This window comes from Zophobas morio, unplaced genomic scaffold (genome assembly GCF_036711695.1).
Source record: "Zophobas morio isolate AGI-343-1 ecotype UQ-CSIRO unplaced genomic scaffold, CSIRO_AGI_Zmor_V1 ptg000011l, whole genome shotgun sequence".
NCBI lineage: Eukaryota > Metazoa > Arthropoda > Insecta > Coleoptera > Tenebrionidae > Zophobas > Zophobas morio.
The window spans coordinates 2,499,033-2,513,586 of record NW_026972116.1 but is presented as its reverse complement, the minus strand read 5'-3'; the positions used below and the strand labels follow the sequence as shown (position 1 = coordinate 2,513,586).

Genomic DNA, 14,554 nt, shown 5'->3' with positions numbered 1-14,554 from the left:
CAACAGCATGCGGGACATCGAACATCACGCACAGATGCGTTTTGCTATGACGTCGTTGTTTATAAATAAAGCTGGGCGGTCGAAATTTATTCATCCTCTCTACCCGTCTGAAGTGCGGCCTGTGCATCCTTGCCTTACTCGCTTCTCGCTTTCCAATTGTGCATCGTTTTTAATAATTTACAGAAATAGTTTTATTTTCTACGGAAGCGTAGAATGGTCAGGTGGAATTTTTTTTGGAAAAAACTCGACATGTCGAGATTAAACTCAACATGTTGAGAAAAAACTCAACATATTGAGAAAAAACTCTACATGTCGAGATTAAACTCGACATATTGAGAAAAAACTCGACATGTCGAGATTAAACTCGACATGTTGAGAAAAAACACGACATGTCCAGAAAAAACTCGACATGTCGAGATTAAACTCGACATGTCGAGATTAAACTCGACCTGTTTAGAAAAAACACGACATGTCGAATTTAATCTCGACAGACGGACAAACAGACAGACAGACGGAAACGGAAGACCTATTTCTTCGTCCTGTTGGGGTGATGAAAGGTCGAGAAAACGTAAAAGTAGAAAGTCGGTCGACGGACTCGATTACAATACTTTTTTCGCTTACGCTCGGGAAGTAAAAATCTATCAAAACGATTTATGTTTCTGTTGTCCTTTCCTATACAAACAACAATTTTGAAATTGGTGTCTGAAATTATTACGTTTCGTAAATTTAGTGGATAAAAACATACTAAGTAATTTCTATCTTATACCAGCTTCATGATAATTAGGACAATGTAGGAATTCCTTCGTTCCTGAAGTACAATGAAACATATCCAGCATTTTCGAAAAATTATAAAATTTGATTTTGCGGCTTTTATACTTTTGGAGGACCCCTATAAGTTGAAATAGTTAAACGTGAATATATAATGCTAAAGTAAATGTAAAGAAGGATGCTACGCGTATGTTTCAAATATGTTTTTACTTTACAAAATTTTAGAATTATAGAACCCACGTACTGGGGCGGCGTATGGGTTTCCTTCGTAACATTAATAATGATTATCGGTTACGGTGACAAAAGACGAAGTTTTGTAGTAACACTTTTCAATGAAATTCATCCTAAGCCAGAAGTGGAAACTGGAAAATGTTTTGGAAAAAATGGTGTGAGCCGTTTTGATTTAATCAGTAAAATAAATTAATATATTCATTCAAATGTAAAAAATGTTATTGCAAAAGTATAGACTCATCATAATTTGCACAATTTAGATAGTATTTTTTCGGCAAAATTATGACATGAGACATCATCAATTTTGTGGGGGGGATAAAGAGATTTGATTAAAAATTTACCATGCCTGCAATAACTTCAAAACGTCTGCAAGATTACAAGGCATTCGGTTTTGCAGTTCTTGATTTAATTAATAAAATAAATTGAATCATTAATTGTTTTGCACCACCCTGTATAAGCAAATCGAAAAAATATGAATTCAAAGAGCAAAATAAGAGTGAGAAACGATACTGCAGACAAAACGTTGGTGGCAGCTCTTTGTACAGGTGGCTGCCTGGTTGCAAGATATAGGTACACGTAAATTAGAGGAAGCAAGTGACCAATTTTGCATTTTTCACAATCTCGAGATCATTTGTGTCAACAAACGATCAGTCAAAGACGAAATCGTATTTTTGTAATAACCAAATTAAAAACAAATAAATTTTATTTTATTTTATTACATGTTTATACATCGGAAGAATGTCATGTAAACATTTGTTTGATTTGAATGAGTTTATCGCCTCAAAACCGATGACTAAAATTATTCATAAGCCTCAATTGAAAAAAAATATTCTGGATGTTTATTATAATTCTTACCTTATCATTATTTTATTGTTATAAAGACGAGCATATTCTCACATTTTCGAGAAAATGTTCTTAAACTGATCAATAATAAATTGACTGATTCATTAATTTTTTTGAGCCACCCTGTATAAGCAAATTTAAAGAATATGAATGCAATGATAAGTTACAAGTACAGTCTGATCATATTTTGCACGTTTTCGAAAGAATTTATATGGCAAAATTTTGAGATGACGTAATTAATTTTTTTCACTAGCAGCCATGACGCATGCAAATGTCGACTCATTTAGTGGTAGCAAATTCAACTTTTGCGACCACCGGTTCAAAAAGAAAAATTGAGGTTATGTACGCAATGTTTGATGTGATTATTTCTTAAAAAATGAACAAATGTGTGCTACAAACATTACTTGAGTATACGCATGGTAGTTGGTAGACGGTAGAAGATAAAATGATTAACTCAGCGACAAGTATAAACGGTTTTCTTTGTGTTGAAGATTTAGATTAAGTTTGATTAGAAATCAAAACAAAATCATGTTGCGTCAAAAAATTGAACGTTTATTTTTTCAGTTTATTGTCTTATGGTTTCTGCTAGTGAAAAAAATAGTATATTAACCACGTTTGCAAAGCCACTTCTAGACCTCGCGCTTCAGAACCCTCGACGCTGCGCGTCTCGGGTTCTAATTTGCGCTCGGTCTAGAATGCTTGGCTCTGCAACCTTGGCTAATAATTAGACAGCGGATTTCTGTCGGGCTTGGCAAGGCCAAACTCCGTACGGCTCGTGCGGGATGGGAATTCAGTGCAGTTACTGGCTGCACTTCGTCTATTTTAGAATAAAATAACGGTGCTTCGTTGTACTTTGCTGTTAATTCCCGTTCTCATTTACCTAGCTGTTTTACGAATTAAGGTTTCGTGAATTGTATTTATGGAATAAGTGAAAATTAAATGCACTTGTGGATGTTTTTGGTACGGATTTATTTATGTACACATATTTACAACGAATGACATTTAAGCAACGTGGTTGTGTTGGAACTCTGCGGCGACGAGGAGCGCGGTGTTCTTGTGATGTTGCTGCTTTTGTGGACGATGGCGGAGAGAGCGAGTTGTGCTTCCATCAGGCCTTTTCTAGTCTCGCTTCTCGTTTTCGCTTCTGCGTGGTACGCCAGCCAATTAGCGGTGTTCTTTGCAGGCGTACGGTTGGTTGCCTATAGCGCAGGCAACTTGCTCGCCACAGTACCCCCTCTCCAGTGACGTCGTCACGGGTCATTGGTCTCTAAAACGGACTGGTGTTTTAGTTTGTCGTCCTGCTCTTGTTGTTCTGCGACTGATTGTGGGTTCTGGCTGCGTTGTTGTTTGTAAAATTGGCGGTTCGGCTTCTTGTGGAAGGAATGCTGGTTTGACTCTCTCGATGTTGACAGTTGTTGGCTTGCCTCGTACAACAATGGTTAGCGTTTTTCCCCTTCGAGATGTTACTGGGTGTGGTCCGCTGTATGGTTGTTGCAGCGGTCTTCGTACTGCGTCGTCGCGTAGAAATACGTGAGTGCATGTATCCAGCTCTGGGTGGACAAATGTGCGTCGCCTGTCATGGTGTGAAGCTGGGACTGGTCGTAGTTGTTCCATTTGTAGCTTCAACTTCTCTACGAATGTGAATGGTTCAGGTTCAGCTGAGACATCGTTTGTCGTAAAGAAGAACTCTCCCGGAATACTAAGCTGGGTACCGTACGTCATCTCTGCTGGCGAACATTTCAGGTCGTCCTTAATGGCGGTACGTAGGCCCAGGAGTACAGTTGGAAGTGAGTCAACCCAGTTCTCATTCTCTTGGCACATTATCGCAGCTTTCATTGTCCTGTGCCACCTCTCGATGAGGCCATTACTCTGTGGCCGGTATGGTGTTGTTCGGCAACGTTTGATTCCCAACAGGTTCATCAAACTCGTCGTGATGGCTGCCTCGAACTGCCTTCCTTGGTCTGTCGTTATTCGTCGCGGACATCCAAAACGCGCGATCCAGGATGAGTATAGTGTCTTGACCACGGTGTCAGCAGTCATGTCTTCCATGGGGGCGACTTCGGGCCATCGAGTAAATCGGTCGGACATGGTCAGACAGTATCGATATCCCTGGCATGTGGGCAGTGGACCGACGATGTCTACGTGGATGTGTTCGAATCGTTGGTCTGTCGGGTCAAAGGAATTAAAAGGAGTTTTTACATGACGGCTTACCTTGGATTTTTGGCAAGCTAGGCATGTTCGAGCCCACTGTTTAATGTCTCGCTCCATCCGGGGCCATACGAACTTGGTTTTGATGGCTTGGTACGTGGCTTTTCCGCTTGGGTGGGAAAAACTGTGGTACTTGTCGAAAACCCTTCGGCGAAAACGGGGTGGTATGTATGGCCGAATGTTCGTGGTTGATATGTCGCACCATATGGGTACCTCAGAATCTGTGGGAGTGAGCTTCCTAAGCTGGAGGCCTGTCGTTGGAGTTTTTCGTAACTCGAGGAATTCTGGGTCAGTCTCTTGTTCGTTCTCTAGGTCTCGAGGTTCTATTATCGTTGGAGTGGTGATTTCGTCGATTCGGGACAGGGAATCCGCGACAAGGTTCTGGTCACCTGTCACGTGAGTGATCTCAGTCGAAAATTGTCCAATAAAATCCAAATGTCGCAGTTGTCGGGGTGACGCCTTGCTGGATTTTTGGTGAAATGCGTACACCAGCGGTTTGTGGTCAGTTCTAATTGAGAAATGTCTGCCTTCAACCATGTGCCGGAAAAATTTGATCGCTTCATAAACTGCCAGTAGTTCGCGGTCGTAGGTGCTGTAGTTTCGTTGAGCTGGGTTCAGTTTTTTTGAGAAAAACCCTAACGGCTGCCATGTTTGCTCTACTTCCTGTTCAAGTACAGCTCCAATAGCTACGTCTGACGCGTCGGTGGTTAGTCTCAAGGGAGCGTAATCGGCGGGGTGTACCAACAGTGTAGCTCTAGCCAACTCTCCTTTGCATCGCTCAAAAACCGCTTCTGTTTCTGGAGTCCATTGTATCGGCGTCTTGTCGTTCTTCTTGTCGCCCTTCAGGTACGCGTGCAGGGGTGCCTGTGCTTCAGCCGCCTTCTTTAGAAATCTTCGATAGAAATTTAGCATACCCAGAAAACGTCGAAGATCTTTGACAGTTTTTGGTTTTGGAAACTGTTGCATGGCTGATATTTTGCTTGCTAGGGGCTGAGTTCCTCTTGCCGTGATGGTGTGCCCTAAATATTCAACCTCGGGGGCGCCCAGCACACACTTTGCCGGATTGACTACAATGTGATGCTGTTGTAAACGCCGGAAAAGGATTTCTAAATGTTGTAAGTGTTCAGTTTCGTCACTTGAATATACCAGAATGTCGTCAATGTAACTGAAACAGAAATCCAAATCACTTAGAACGGAATTTAAGTGTCGTTGGAAAGTCTGAGCCGCATTTCGCAGACCGAATGTCATTACGGTAAACTCAAACAATCCAAACGGGGTGCACACTGCGGTCTTTGGTATATCCTCCTCAGCTACTGGGATTTGGTGGTAGGCCCGTACTAAATCGATGGTCGAAAAGACTCGTTTTCCCTCCAGTCGGAACGAGAAATCCTGAATGTGAGGGATCGGGTAGCTGTCTGGCACAGTGACACTGTTCAGGCGCCTGTAATCCCCACAGGGGCGCCATTCGCCAGGCTGCTTTTTCTTCACCAAGTGTAGTGGACTGGCCCAAGGACTTTTTGACGGTCGGCACCAACCTTGCTCCATCATGAATTGGAACTCCATTTTTGCCACTTTTAATTTGTCTGGCGACAGTCGTCGGGGAGTTTCAGCGATTGGAGGTCCTGAAGTGAAAATGTGATGGGCCGTATTCGTTCCAGGAATTGTGCCTGGTGGTCGAGGGCGTGTGATTTCGGGGAATTTCGCTAGCAACTCGTGGTACGGCGAAGTTTTGGCCACGGTTGAAATATTGGGTGGTGTGCACGGTGCAAGAATTCCTGATGTGGACAGCAGTGTCGATGCATCGATAAGTTTTCGATTGCGTAGATCGGGGAGCAAATGGTAGTGGTTGAGAAAGTCCGCGCCGATAATGGGTTTGCTGACGTCTGCGATTATGAATACCCATTTCAGCGGTCTTCGGAGTTTGAAGTCGAGCAACATTAGCTTGCGGCCGTACGTCCGAATTTGGCTGTTGTTTGCTGCAAAAAGCACCGTTTCAGTGGGGCATGGACGTTGCTTACCTGAAAAGGCTTTTGGAATGACTGAAATCTCGGCTCCGGTGTCGATTAGGAATTGGATTCCGCTGCTCGGGTCCGTTACAAAAAGGCGATATTGCTGCTGTGTTGTACCGTCGTGCACCGCCTCGAGTGCCGACGGGGAAATCAGTTTCCCGAATAGTTGCAGGGCTGGTGGCACTTCCGGGCTTTTTCGCCGAACGTGTCGTGGTAATAACATAACCCCTTATTCTCGTTGACACGTGTCCGGCTTCTCGAGTTCGAGCGGTGACGTCCGTTGCGGCCATATTTGTTTGTATTATAGCCGCGTCCTCTGTCGGTAACTAGGCGTTCTACGGTTGCCGTCAATGTCGCGATCTGCTTTTGCATGGCTTCCAATTCCAGGGCGGCCTTAGCGTCTGCGAGTTCCTTTTCGAGTTGGGCGATTCGTTCAGCGTTCGTCATGATGTTGCTTGTCAATCGGTGCCTGTTCTGTGTTGTTGCGTTTTCTTCTTTCGTCGAGGGTCACCAGTTGTGGATGTTTTTGGTACGGATTTATTTATGTACACATATTTACAACGAATGACATTTAAGCAACGTGGTTGTGTTGGAACTCTGCGGCGACGAGGAGCGCGGTGTTCTTGTGATCTTGCTGCTTTTGTGGACGATGGCGGAGAGAGCGAGTTGTGCTTCCATCAGGCCTTTTCTAGTCTCGCTTCTCGTTTTCGCTTCTGCGTGGTACGCCAGCCAATTAGCGGTGTTCTTTGCAGGCGTACGGTTGGTTGCCTATAGCGCAGGCAACTTGCTCGCCACACACTGATTATCACCCGCTACTGATTCGCAGCGATTCACGCGTCCCCACCTATAATCGTGACTTAGCCCGACAGAAATCCGCTCTCTACTAATAATATACTATTTTGGGGTTGATAAACAGATACATTTTGATTAAAAATTTATCATGCTTACAATAACTTCGAAACGTCAAGATTTCAAAGTACATATTCAGTTTTGTAATTCTTGATTTAATCAATAAAATTAATTGATTCAGTCATTAATTTTTTCAAATACCATATACAGGGTGTCCCAGAATTCGCGCCATTCCCGTGAATGACATGTTCCCTGTCCCGAACTGTGCCGTAATTCGCAAAAAGAATTGTCCAGGCTTTAACCGTGTGAGAACTGGAAGGCGATTAAGTTGACCAATAGAGAGGCTGCTTTTATATCCGAACGTTTCTATGTTCAAAGTTACCTATGCCAAGAACAAAAAATCGGGTAATACTAAAGTTGAATGAATTTTTTTCGAATCCCCCTCCGTCAACAAAAGGAAACAGAAGTGTGGTTATAAATTTAATCATTTTGACAATTGTTTGTCATAAACTGTCACGAAGTTCATCACTGACCTGAACAGACGCTTCTGCCCCCAAAGATGACTGATTAATGTACACAGAGACGTCAAGGTTTACTTTAAGGCAAGTAGCATGGCACAGAAGTTATTTCTGCTGCCATTCTAGTTAAATTGTGTTTAACTGGGCTGTACATGTCATAAGAGAAGCTGTTTCATTTCATCCTAGGCAAATAATACATTTATTACTATTCTACATAGAGTAGCTACCGAAGAGCAGGTATTAGAAGTGATTTTCTTAGAGCCCCGTGAATAATGTGTTGTTCTTTTTAACGAAAATTAGTACATTTTCAGAATGCATCATATGCCTGATATTAAGTTTATCGTTATTTCTAAAAAAGAGTACCACATGTCCATTCAAAGAACGTTATTAAGGGGTCTATTTTGTAATTTATCGCTCCGGAACGATCTCGTTCCCAAACGATAATCGTTAGAAGCAATCGTAAAATCAGTTTAGCGAGATTGTACAAATTTCCAATTTTATAAACACTATCGTAATCGTAAAGCTTTGAAATCGTTAGCGGAACGATGAATCTAATGTTTTTAGAATCGGTAGTATTTAAATTTGTGTAGCGTCTAGATTACGTTGTTCTCTGTTGTGACATGTGACATTTGTTTTGCTACTGATTGAAGTTTGGACAAATTTGTGAACTTATAACATGTAAGTAAACAATAATTATAAAAGAAAAACATCAAAATAATCACACTAACACGAAATTCAGTTTACAATACGTTCACGGGAGCAATGGAAAAACGTAAAAGGGCCCAGCGTATTACCCAAGAGTAACATGAGTTGTATGTGGAGGAGTTAGAAGGTAATGTAGATTTTAGGGCCCAAAAGTTCGTAGCGGACAAGCCAGATCTTTTAGAAAAGATTTGGGAAGGGTTGATAGCAAAACTAAATTCTGTGGGAGGACCACAAAAAAGTTTTCAGCAGTTCAGAGAGGTATGTGTAATTAATGAATCTCCCGAACACTCTTTTTAAAAATGTGTACTTTACTATAATTTATCGTACAACTATTAGCAATTATTCTGCTTACATCAACACTTTGGTTATGACAAAGTGAACATCTTGTTTAGTCATGACCAATCAATTATGAGAACTGATATGTTTAATCTTTATAAATACTGTTACACAATAAACCATAACCTCTGTGTTTTTTAGTACACCAAGAATATAACATAGGGCACTCTAATTACAATGTACTGCCTGGTAAGTAAACGTCACTGTGTGTTCCAGAGATTTGTAGATTGGAAATTCAATGTTTGAAAGAAGGCCAGAAATTTAAGACTATGTGAAAGAGGAACTGTTTAATAATTTCATTATGTTGTAAAAAAAATAATAAATACATTATTGAAAATGCTGTATTATTAAATTATTTCTTGTGATATGCCATTCATGTAGTAAATTGTGTTCTTCATATTCAAGTTCTTCATTATTATCGTTCTCCTTGTCATAGACAATGTTGATCTCGTCATTTTCGATATTTCTTGATTGATTGATTGTGTGAAACAGCACATGAGTATGTAATTTTTCCTGCAACTTCTGGTGAATAATACAGAACTCTGCGGCAGTATTTCTGGAAATGTATCTCTCGCCGCTTCCCATTATAGTTGGTAGGTCTTCCTAAAGGTTTCTTCTCGAACGATCAAGGGGTCGTTTACATCTCTTAAGACCCGAGACAAATTTCTCATTCTGTCTCTGCAGTAAAAAAAATATACCTATAATAAGTTATCAACCTAATCCAAACATACATTAATTACTTACATTTACCTTCTCTACCCATATTTGCACCAAAACGTTCCTCTTCATTGTATAAATACTTTTCTAACGTGTTCTGACACTTCTAACGGTGAGCTGAAACCTATCGTTCCGGAACGATGACATTCTAACGATACGATCGCTATGTAACGAGACGATAGATGTTACAAAATCGCTATCAGTCCCAAAATCGTTATGGGAACGATTATCGTAAGTTAACGATGGTCTAGCGAGATCGTTAAGAGTTACAAAATAGACCTCTAAGTGTATTTAAACATAAATATCGCTTTTGATTAATCAGTGATTATGATTTTCAATAAACAGTATCAATTTTTACTGAACAGCTTTGTTGCTGATACCTAATCTAAGCAACGAAAAAATAGACGAGACTCCACTTCTCTGGTGTATTAAGATCATAGGTATCTGCTGTGGTGTCAATCATGTGGGGGAGATACTGAAAACTGAGACTTATTCAAGAATAATATTGATGTTGCACATGATGATTTAAGACAGTTTCTTTAAAGTTGTGAGTACATACTTTCTAGAGATTGAAAAGATACGAATAAAAATTATAACAATAGTTGCAATTTTTTTTAAGAACAATACAAACAATTTATGGAGAATGTACACGCTATGCAGCCACTGCTGTGCGCGAATATACAGGTCTTTTCCCCAATCATCGGCTCCTTGACCAGCATGTGTTTCGTCGTTTGTTGCATCCAGCAAAAGAAGATGGATCTTTTCAGCCTATGCGGAAAGCCGTGCTGGGGCTCCACGGATTATACGCATAGACGGTGAAGAACAAGTGGCACAAATGATTGGATGCTCAAGATCGATCATGCATCGTATCCTTACAGAGAAAAATCTGCATCCTTACTATTGACGAAAGTGCAGCATCTGCGACGAGCCGACTGCGCGACGAGTGCATGTTGCTATATGGTTACTGCGACAAAATGAACTAAATCCTGATTTTTCACGGCACATTCTTTTCGCCGACGAATGTTGATTTTCCCGAAAAGGAATATTTAATGCGCACAATTCACTTCTGGGCAAACGAAAATCCACATTTCGCTAACGTGAGAGCATATCAAGAGCAATACTATTAATCTATGGGCTGGAATCGTTGTACTGTAACGTTATTAAACAATGTGCTCAAAATGACCACCATTAACTTCAATGCAAGTTCTAGCTCGTTGAATTATGTTGTGTTGTGTATTATGTAACATCTCAGGAGTAACTGTAGCGTAGGCTTCGTGCAGTCTCTCTTCCAGTTCTTCTAACATATCTAGGGGTTCTCTATATACGTAATTTTTAATTTGATTCCAAAAAAAAGTCCAAAGCAGAAAGGTCTAGAGATCTAGGAGGCCAGATATTAGTACTGCCACGCCCAATCCACCTATGACGATACTCTTTTCAATGTTCGTCGTACAAGTATCGAATTATGTGGAGGAGCGCCGTCGTGCTGAAACCACATATTCCGCCGTACATTCAAAGGAACGTCTTCCAACAATGCCGGAAGCTCTAGTCGTAGAAAATTAGCATATGCATCCCCATTAAGGCGATCAGGTAATCTGATAATTTTATCAGATGCATTAAAATTTTTACCACAGTAGTACCAATGATTCCAGCCCATAGATTAATAGTAAATCGCTCCTGATATGCTCTCACCCTAGTGAGATGTGGATTTTCGTGTGCCCAGAAATGCCAATTGTGTGCATTAAACATTCCTTCTCGGGAAAATGAACATTCGTCGGTGAAAAGAATGCGCCGTGTAAAATCAGGATTTAGTTCATTTTGTCGCAGTAACCATTGAGCAAAATGTACTCGTCGCGGGTAGTCGGTTGGTCGCAGATGCTGCACTCTCGTGTAATGGTAAGGATGCAGTCTTCTCTCTTGAAGGATACGATGAGTGGTCGATCTTGAACATCCACTAATTTGCGCTACGTAGAGGACACTTCTCCTAGGATCCGCTTCCATGTTTCCTAACACTTGCTCTTCAGCACCTACACGTACATTCCGTGGAGCCCCAGCACGGCCTTTCCGACTAGGTTGAAAAGATCTTCTCTTGCTCGATGTAACAATCGGTGAAACACATGTTGGTCTGGGTGCCGAAGATTATTCACGGGGCTCTAAGAAAATGACTTCTAATACCTGCTCTTCGGTAGCTACTCTATGTAGAATAGTAATAAATGTATTATTTGCCTACGATGAAATGAAACAGCTTCTCTTATGACATGTACAGCCCAGTTAAACACAATTTAACTAGAATGGCAGCAGAAATAACTTCTGTCCCATGCTACTTGCCTTAAAGTAAACCTTGACGTCTCTGTGTACATTAATCAGTCATCTTTGGCGCAGAAGCGTCTCTTCAGGTCAGTGATAAACTTCGTGACAGTTTATGACAAACAATTGTCAAAATGATTAAATTTATAACCACACTTCTGTTTCCTTTTGTTGACGGAGGGGGATTCGGAAAAAATTCATTCAACTTTAGTATTACCCGATTTTTTGTTCTTGGCATAGGTAACTTTGAACATAGAAACGTTCGGATATAAAAGCAGCCTCTCTATTGGTCAACTTAATCGCCTTCCAGTTCTCACACGGTTAAAGCCTGGACAATTCTTTTTGCGAATTACGGCACAGTTCGGGACAGGGAACATGTCATTCACGGGAATGGCGCGAATTCTGGGACACCCTGTATAAGCAAATCTAAAAAATATTAATGCAGTGATAAATCACAAGTATAGACTCATCAGTCATCACACTTTGTACGTTTTAGATAGGATTTATTCAGCAAAATTTTAGGGTGACATCAATTTTTTAGGGGGGGATGGGCAAATATATTTTGATCAAAAATTTACCATGCCTATGATAACCTTGAAACATCTCCAAGATTTTTTTGCAGTTCCTGATTAAATCAATAAAATAAATTCAGACATTCATTAATTTTTTTGAGTCGCCCTGTATTTGCAAATCCAAAAAATATCAATGGGATGATAAATCGCAAGTACAGACTCAACATATTTTGTATATTTTAGATAGGATTTATTCGGCAAATTTTTGAGCTGACGTCATCAATTTTTTGGAGGGGAAAAGTAAATATATTTTAATCAAAAATTTATGATTCTTATCATAACTGTAAACAATCTGCAAAATTTCAAAGCACTCAGTTTTGCAGATTCAAAATTAAATTGCAATATCATGTTTCATAATTTTGATTTTTTTTTCAAAAAATCTGGACGTTTCGGGCAAAAACTCAATTCGGAGTCATAAACTACATGTGTAGGACTATGTTATTTTTTACAATTTAGAACCCATTTACTATTTACAATTTTTGAAGTGACGTCATCACATTATTGGTGGGGATGATTAGATAAATTTTGGTTAGCGTTTTACCATCTATGATATTCCTAATATAAGTACAAAGTTTCACAACAATCGGTCCAGTACTTTCGGATATTATCTGTGTAATAAAAATACGGGACGGCAGACAGACGGACGGACAGATAGACAGACGGAAGCGGGAGACCTATTTCTTCGTACTGTAGTGGTTGTTGAAGGTCGAGAAAACGTAAAAGTAGAGAGTCGGTCGACGGACTCGATTACAATACTTCCTTCACTTACGCTCGGGAAGTAAAAAGTCGACATGTCGAGATTAAACTCGACATGTTAAGTTTAAACTCGACATGTCGAGTTTTTTCTCGACATGTCGTGTTTTTTCTCAATATGTCGAGTTTAATCTCGACATGTCGAGTTTTGTCTTGACATGTCGCGTTTTTTCTCGACATGTCGAGTTTAATCTCGACATGTCGAGTTTAATCTCGACATGTCGAGTTTTTTCTCAACATGTTGAGTTTAATCTCGACATGTCGAGTTTTTTCCAAAAAAAAATTCCACCTGACCATTCTACGCTTCCGTAGTTTCATAGCACTAGAAACGTGAAAAAAGTGTCATATCATAACGTTTCATTTTTTCACGCATTTAAATGAAAAAATGTGTCGTAGCGTGTCATTTTTGACGGAAGACATTTAAACGCAAAACATAGAAGCCTGCTGTTGCTACGGCAGTTGCATCTGTCAGAATTTAAAATGCATCCAAAAATTTTGTAATTTAATCCTTATTTAAGTGTTTTGTTTTGTGGTAATTTGTGTGCTCGCACAGTGGAATCGCACAACGATGAAGATTTCTCGTGCACCCCTGAAGAAATTGTTAAGACGGCAAATACGGCTACATTGAATCTAGGTCAATATTTAAAGGATTACGACTTATTTATGAAATGCCACAGTCTTACTGAAGAAGTTTTATTAGTCTACTGTGAAGACAATTCAAAAGAGTGGAAGTCGTCAACACTTTGGTCGACTTACTCTAAATTAAAGTCTACGGTATTAATAGATAACAATCTCAATATAAATAAATACTCAAAACTAATCGCTTATTTAAAAAATAAGCGGGTTGGTTACAAACCTGGAAAATCAAAAACATCATAGGCAGTAGAGCAATACCACCAATACTCTTACGGTCCTCCTCTGATGATCGATGCAAGGATCTGAGGTAGAAAAAAGTGCTATACTTTGGCATTAGATATACTTATCTGCCTTTGGGGGCGATGTGGTCGGAGGTGGGGAAAGCCGGGGTTGGCCCTGCTGGGGCGTTTGCGACTTTGTGAGGCTTCTTCGTCGAACTCGTAGTCGACGGCTTCTCACACTAAGGGGTTGGGATATTCTTCAGCTTTCTCGGAGGTTCGGAGTGTAAGAACTGAGAACTGGGTATTCCCAATAAAAATAAGAAAGCAGCGGGTGAGCGTGTGGTGCCTGATGCATCCTTTTTCTTCGATCTCCTTGGAATGGATCCAACGGAAGTATATCACTCTGTTTTAAAAAATTGAGAAAATACAGCTATAATTTTGTTACTGATACGCACACGTTTGAACATAATAATCGTTATTTTTATTGGCGGTTTAATTTATTATTTATTTCACTAGCAGCCATGAAGCATGCAAATGTCGACTCATTTAGAGATAGCAAATTAAACTTTTGCGACCAAAATAATATTGAGTCAAAAAATTTAACGTTAATTTTTTCAGTTTATTGTCTTATGGTTTCTACTAGTGAAAAAAATAGCAAAGTTCAACTTTTGCGCCCAAGGTTCAAAAAGAAAATTGAGGTTATGTACGAAACACTTGATTTCAAGGTATTTATTAGAGTTTTAAATACCTTGCTTGATTTGATGTAACTATTTCTTAAAGTGAATAAATGTATGCAACTACCATTACTTCAGTACATGCATGGTATTTGGTAGATGGTGGGAGAAAACATTAACAGAGATAATGGAGATACGACAGCTAGCAAA

General features: G+C 40.0%; 1 long non-coding RNA gene across 1 annotated transcript; it reads right to left on the bottom strand.

Annotated features, from left to right (window-relative positions):
- Window positions 1-8,739: 8,739 nt before the first annotated feature.
- LOC135126658 (uncharacterized) lies at window positions 8,740-9,455 on the bottom strand. The gene is made up of 2 exons (XR_010280112.1): window positions 9,212-9,455; window positions 8,740-9,145 (listed from the first exon to the last, which is right to left on the bottom strand). It is a non-coding gene; the product is annotated as an uncharacterized LOC135126658 (long non-coding RNA).
- Between the last annotated feature and the right edge of the window lie 5,099 nt (window positions 9,456-14,554).